The sequence below is a fragment of the Oncorhynchus keta genome, unplaced genomic scaffold (genome assembly GCF_023373465.1).
Source record: "Oncorhynchus keta strain PuntledgeMale-10-30-2019 unplaced genomic scaffold, Oket_V2 Un_contig_7685_pilon_pilon, whole genome shotgun sequence".
Taxonomy (NCBI): domain Eukaryota; kingdom Metazoa; phylum Chordata; class Actinopteri; order Salmoniformes; family Salmonidae; genus Oncorhynchus; species Oncorhynchus keta.
In genome coordinates this window covers 5,001-12,500 of record NW_026289614.1, presented here as the reverse complement: position 1 = coordinate 12,500, position 7,500 = coordinate 5,001, and the positions used below count along the sequence as shown (strand labels likewise).

General features: G+C 45.5%; 1 long non-coding RNA gene across 1 annotated transcript in view; it reads right to left on the bottom strand.

Moving 5' to 3' along the window:
- Window positions 1-4,366: 4,366 nt before the first annotated feature.
- Window positions 4,367-7,500, bottom strand: part of LOC127926510 (uncharacterized) — a 4,977-nt gene continuing 1,843 nt past the window's right edge. The window contains exon 2 of the long non-coding RNA XR_008124308.1: window positions 4,367-6,001. This is a non-coding gene — a long non-coding RNA (uncharacterized LOC127926510). The remainder of the gene's footprint in view (window positions 6,002-7,500) is intronic.

Here is a 7,500-nt window from a genome sequence, read left to right as displayed (position 1 = left end):
AATGATTAGAAATCACAGTAAATGATTAGAAATCACAGCACAATAAATGATGAGAAACCACAGATGTCTGTGGCAGAAGAAGTGGTCATTGCAGAGAGGAGAGGACAGGAGAACACTGTCCGTCCCCCAGTATGGTGGTACACGAATTGAGGCTGAAGAGGCGCTGCTGCGTCTTCTTCACAACGCTGTCTGTGTGGGTGGACCAATTCAGTTTGTCCGTGATGTGTACGCCGAGGAACTTAAAACTTACTACCCTCTCCACTACTGTCCCGCCGATGTGGATAGGGGGCTGCTCTCTCTGCTGTTTCCTGAAGTCCACGATCATCACCTTTGTTTTTTTTACGTTGAGTGTGAGGTTATTTTCCTGACACCACACTCCGAGGGCCCTCACCTCCTCCCTGTAGGCCGCCTCGTCGTTGTTGGTAATCAAGCCTGACACTGTAGTGTTGTCTGCAAACTTGATGATTGAGTTGGAGGCGTGCATGGCAATGCAGTCGTCGGTGAACAGGAGTACAGGAGAGGGCTCAAAACGCACCCTTGTGGGGCCCCAGTGTTAAGGATCAGCGGGGTGGAGATGTTGTTACCTACCCTCACCACCTGGGGCGGCCCGTCAGGAAGTCCAGTACCCAGTTGCACAGGGCGGGGTCGAGACCCTTGATGATGAGTTTGGAGGGTACTATGGTGTTAAATGCTGAGCTGTAATTGATGAACAGCATTCTCACATAGGTATTCCTCTTGTCCAGATGGGTTAGGGCAGTGTGCAGTGTGGTTGAGATTGCATCGTCTGTGGACCTATTGGGGCGGTAAGTAAATTGGATTGGGTCTAGGGTGTCAGGTAAGGTGGAGGTGATATGGTCCTTGACTAGTCTCTCAAAGCACTTCATGATGACGGAAGTGAGTGCTAAGGTTGTCGTTTAGCTCAGTTACTCTTAGCTTTCTTGGGAACAGGAACAATGGTGGTCCTCTTGAAGCATGTGGGAACAGCAGACTGGGATAAGGGTTGATTGAATATGTCCGTAAACACACCAGCCAGCTGGTCTGCGCATGCTCTGAGGACGCGGCTGGGGATGCCGTCTGGGCCTGCAGCCTTGCGAGGGTTAACACATTTAAATGTTTTACTCATGTCGGCTACAGTGAAGGAGAGTCCGCAGGTTTTGGTTGCGGGCCGTGTCAGTGCCACTGTATTGTCCTCAAAGCGAGCAAAGAAGTTGTTTAGTCTGTCTGGGAGCAAGAGATCCTGACTGGGCTGGTTTTCTTGTTGTAATCCGTGATTGACTGTAGACCCTGACAATATACCTCTAGTGTCTGAGCCGTTGAATTGCGACTCTACTTTGTCTCTATACTGACGCTTAGCTTGTTTGATTGCCTGGCGGAGGGAATAGCTACACTGTTTGTATCCGGTCATGTTTCCGGTCACCTTGCCCTGGTTAAAAGCAGTCATTTGCGCTTTCAGTTTTGCGCGACTGCTGCCATCAATCCACGGTTTCTGGGAATGTTTTAACCTCATAGTCCGCCCCATCCCGCATGCGGTCGCATTACTACAGCCTCAAGCTCATTACCATAACGCAACGTTAGCGATTTCTAAAAATCGCAAATGAAATTAAATAAATATGCCTGCTCTCAAGCTTATCATTTTCTTAACAATCCTGTCGTCTCAGATTTTCAAAATATGCTTTAGAACCAGAGAAAATCAATAATTTGTGTAAGAGTGGTGATAGCTAGCTTAGCATTTAGCGTTAGCATTTAGCACGCAACATATTCACAAAAACCAGCAAAGGGATCAAATAAAATAATTTACCTTTGAAGAACTTCAGATGTTTCAATGAGGAGACTCTCAGTTACATAGCAGATGTCCAGTTTTTCCTGAAAGATTCTTGTGTAGGACACATCGTTCCGTTTTGTTACTATGCATTTGGCTACCGAAACTAACCGAAAATTCAGTCACCTACACGTCGAACTTTTTCAGAATTAACTCCATAATATCGACTGAAACATGGAAAACATTGTTTGAATCAATCCTCAAGGTGTTTTGTCATATATCTCTTCATTGAAATGGCAGTCCTAGAAGCCTTCTTTGTTCTCTGATTCGGATGGAAAAATACTGGTAGCTGACTTTTGCGCACCAATTTCCACGCAGACACCGTGCGGGACACTTGGCAATTGTAGTCTCTTATGGTCAATCTTCCAATGATATGCCTACAAATACGTCACAATGCTGCAGACACCTTGGGAAACGCTAGAAAGTGTCCGTTCATTCCTGTTGCATTCACAGCCATATAAGGCGATCATGGAAAACGTACCTTCAGAAATCCTGTTAATTTCCTGGTCGCTCAAACATCTTGGTTTTGCCTGAAGCTTTTGTTATAAGGCACTCACAGTGAAAATCTTTGCAGTTCTGGAAACGTAAGAGTGTCTTCTTTCCAAAACTATCAATTCCAAGCATAGTCGAGCATCTTTTCGTGACAAAATATTGCGCTTAAAATGGGCATGTCTTTTTATCCAAAATGAAATAATGCCCCCTAGTGGACTAACAGGTTAATAGACGCTGTGGGTACAACATCGCTGATGCACTTTCTCAGGAACTCGCTCACTGAATCAGCGTATTCGTCAATGTTGTTGTTTGACGCAGTGCAGAACATATCCCAATCCACATGATCAAAGCAGTCTTGAAGCGTGGAATCAGATTGGTCGTGGTCAGCTTTTCCAAAAGGAGGATGGGGGCCTTAAAGTTAGAATAACAACGATCCAGGGTTTTACCAGCCCTGTTAGCACAATCAATATTTAGGGAGTCTTGTTTTGTTTTGTTTTCAGATTAGCCTTGTTAAAATCCCCAGCTCCAATGAATGCAGCCTCAGGATATGTGGATTCCAGTTTGCATAGAGTCAAATAAAGTTCGTTCAGGGCCATCGATGTGTTTGCTTGGGGGGGAATATATACGGCTGTGATTATAATCGAAGAGAATTCCCTTGGTAGATAATGCGGTCGACATTTGATATTGAGGAATTCTAAGTCAGGTGAACAGAAGGACTTGAGTTCCTGTACGTTGTTATGGTCACACCACGTATCGTTAACCATAAGGCACACCCCGCCCTTCTTCTTACCAGAAAGATGCTTGTTTCTGTCGGCGCGATGCGTGAAGAAACCAGCTGGCTGTACCGACTCCGATAGCGTCTCTCGAGTGAGCCATGTTTCCGTGAAGCAAAGAACGTTACAGTCTCTGATTTCCCTCTGGAATTCTACCCTTGCTCGGATATCATCAACCTGGACATTGGCGAATAGTATGCTAGGGAGCGGTGCGCGATGTGCCCGTCTACAGAGTCTGACCAGCAAGCTTCATTTGCCCTTTTTATGCTGCGACGTTGTTTTGGTTCACCGGCTGGGATCCGATCCATTGTCCTCCAAAACACAGGATCCGCTTTCGGGAAAGTCATATTCTTGGTCGTACTGATGAGTTGACGCTGCTCTTATATTCAGTAGTTCTTCTCGACTGTATGTAATGAAACCTAAGATGACCTGGGGTACTAATGTAAGAAATAACACGTAAAAAAACAAAAAACTGCATAGTTTCCCAGGAACGCGAAGCGAGGCGGCCATCTCTGTCGGCCTCTCTCTTTCTGTCCTCCCTCTCTCTCTTTCTGTCCTCCCGCTCTGTCCTCCCTCTCTCTTTCTGTCCGTCCTCTCTCTCTGTCCTCTCCCTCTCCTCTCTCCGTCCTCTCCCTCCCTCTCTCTCTCCGTCCTCTACCTCTCTCTCTCTCCGTCCTCTCCCTCTCTCTCTCTGTCCTCTCCCTCCCTCTCTCTCTCCCCCTCTCTCCATCCTCTCCCTCCCTCTTTCTCTGTCCGTCCTCTCTCTCTGTCCTCTCCCTCCCTCTCCTCTCTCCGTCCTCTCCCTCTCTCTCTCTCTCTGTCCTCTCCCTCCCTCTCTCTCTCCCCTCTCTCCATCCTCTCCCTCCCTCTTTCTCTGTCCTCTCTCTTTCTCTGTCCTCTCAGGGGAAATGACATCATCCTCTCCATTAACAAATGAGAGATGGATGGATGAAGTGATAGAGATGAAGGGATGGAGAGAGAGAGAGAGATGGAAACAGTCATTAGAGATCAAGGGGAAAAGGGTTCACCTCATTAACCTATAATACAGAGTAAATAGACACACTAAATGGAACCACCCTGTGTGTGTGTATATGGTTGTGTGTGTGTGTGTGTGTATATGGTTGTGTGTGTGTGTGTGTGTGTATGTGTATATGGTTGTGTGTGTGTGTGTGTGTGTGTGTGTGTGTGTGTGTGTGTGTGTGTGTGTGTGTGTGTGTGTGTCGACTCATTTCACGTAACTGCAGAAAATATGTACAAACAAAAACGCAGACAAAGTCAGGTCTCATATTATAACTTTTATTATACTGTAATATTATACTGAACAAAGATAGAAACAGAACATGTAGAGTGTCGGTCTCATGTTTCATGAGCTAAAATAAAGACACAGAAAGCTCATTTCTAAGAAACGTTGTACACACACACACGTGTTCATATCCTTTACAGAGTGTCCCATGGTGAGGTTATGGGCAGGAATAAGCTATGGACAACGAACACAATTACATTTTATCGATGGTAATTTGAATGCAACACAAAAAAAAATAAAAAATAAAATAATGAGATCTAATGTAGTAATGAGATCCTGATGTCATCATCCTCACCAACATCACCTCATGTTTCAGCACGGAAAATGTCCCAGTTCTTCCATGGCCTGATCATGGCCTCATCACCATGGTGACTCACCAGATCCTCATCTTAAACATTAAAATACAACTTCTAATACATGTTGGGTTCGGACAGACATCCTTTAAAAAGAAGGATCAGAACACCAGTCAGTATCTGCTGTATTTTAATGAGAGACAGATACAGAGAGAGACAGACAGACAGACAGACAGACAGACAGACAGACAGACAGACAGACAGACAGACAGACAGACAGACAGACAGACAGACAGACAGACAGACAGACAGAGAGAGACAAAGGAGACAGAGAGAGAGAGAGACAGAGAGAGAGAGACAGACAGACAGACAGACAGACAGACAGACAGACAGACAGACAGACAGAGAGAGAGAGAGAGAGAGAGAGAGAGACAAAGGAGACAGAGAGAGAGAGAGACAGAGAGAGAGAGAGACAGAGACACACAGAGAGAGACAGAGAGAGAGAGAGAGAGAGAGAGAGAGAGAGAGAGAGAGAGAGAGAGAGAGAGAGAGAGAGAGAGATGAAATAAGAACATAAGACAGAACATTCTGACAGTCTCCCTGACCATGAAGATATCTCTCTCTCTGTCCATGAATATCTCCTCTCCTTCTTTTAAACGGCTCTCCTCTCCTCTCCTCTCCTCTCCATCTTTTAAACTTCCCTCCTCTCCTCTCCTCTCCTCTCCTCTCCTCTCCATCTTTTAAACATCCCTCCTCTCCTCTCCTCTCCATCTTTTAAACGTCCCTCCTCTCCTCTCCTCTCCTCTCCTCTCCTCTCCTCTCCTCTCCTCTCCTCTCCTCTCCTCTCCATCTTTTAAACGTCCCTCCTCTCCTCTCCATCTTTTAAACGTCCCTACTCTCCTCTCCATCTTTTAAACGTCCCTCCTCTCCTCTCCTCTCCTCTCCTCTCCTCTCCTCTCCTCTCCTCTCCTCTCCATCTTTTAAACGTCCCTCCTCTCCTCTCCTCTCCATCTTTTAAACGTCCCTCCTCTCCTCTCCTCTCCATCTTTTAAACGTCCCTCCTCTCCTCTCCTCTCCATCTTTTAAACGTCCCTCCTCTCCTCTCCTCTCCATCTTTTAAACGTCCCTCCTCTCCTCTCCATCTTTTAAACGTCCCTCCTCTCCTCTCCATCTTTTAAACGTCCCTCCTCTCCTCTCAGTCAATCCAAACAGGATAGTTGTTCTCTTTCCAGGCTGTCGTGGCAACAGGCCGGGTGTTCAGTGATGAGCTCACAGCGATGTAATTAGAACGGTAGCGGGGTCTTCAGGAACGAACAGGATTCTGGGACGAGGGACAGAAGGGGGAGGAGGAACAGAAGGGGGAGGAGGAACAGAATGCATATGGAGGAAGAGGAGGAGGAGGAGGAGGAGGAGGAGGAGGAGGAGGAGGGACAGAAGGGGGGAGGAGGAACAGAAGGGGGAGGAGGAACAGAATGCATATGGAGGAAGATGAGGAGGAGGAGGAGGAGGAGGAGGAGGAGGAGGAGGAGGAGGAGGAGGAACAGAAGGGGAGGAGGAACAGAATGCATATGACAGAGATTTTAGAGAACGATATGGAGTGGAGAGAGGAAGAGGAGGAGGAGGAGGAGGAGGAGGAAGAGAATGCATATGACAGAGATTTTAGAGAACGATATGGAGTGGAGAGAGGAGGAGGAGGAGGAGGAGGAGGAGGAGGAACAGAATGCATATGACAGAGATTTTAGAGAACGATTTGGAGTGGAGAGAGGAAGAGGAGGAGGAGGAGGGGAGGAGGAGGAGGAGGAGGAGGACAAATAGGGGTAACAGAAGGTTGAAAAGAGAAGTAATGAGTAGAGCAGAACATATTAAAGACTCTTCCGAGTCATGGATTGTATTTATGGCTATGACAAAATGAGTGGCTATCTGTACAGTTTACAGTATTCCTCTACTAAACCTATGGGTATCTGTACTGTTTACAGTATTCCTCTATTAAACCTATGGGTATCTGTACTGTTTACAGTATTCCTCTACCAAACCTATGGGTATCTGTACAGTTTACAGTATTCCTCTACTAAACCTATGGGTATCTGTACAGTTTACAGTATTCCCTACCAAACCTATGGGTATCTGTACAGTTTATAGTATTCCTCTCCTCTACCAAACCTATGGGTATCTGTACAGTTTACAGTATTCCTCTACCAAACCTATGGGTATCTATACAGTTTACCGTATTCCTCTACTAAACCTATGGGTATCTGTACAGTTTACAGTATTCCTCTACCAAACCTATGGGTATCTGTACAGTTTATATTATTCCTCTCCTCTACCAAACCTATGGGTATCTGTACAGTTTATATTATTCCTCTCCTCTACCAAACCTATGGGTATCTGTACAGTTTACAGTATTCCTCTACCAAACCTATGGGTATCTATACAGTTTACAGTATTCCTCTACTAAACCTATGGGTATCTGTACAGTTTACAGTATTCCTCTACCAAACCTATGGGTATCTGTACAGTTTATATTATTCCTCTCCTCTACCAAACCTATGGGTATCTGTACAGTTTATATTATTCCTCTCCTCTACCAAACCTATGGGTATCTGTACAGTTTACAGTATTCCTCTACCAAACCTATGGGTATCTATACAGTTTACAGTATTCCTCTACTAAACCTATGGGTATCTGTACAGTTTACAGTATTCCTCTACCAAACCTATGGGTATCTGTACAGTTTATATTATTCCTCTCCTCTACCAAACCTATGGGTATCTGTACAGTTTATATTATTCCTCTCCTCTACCAAACCTATGGGTATCTGTA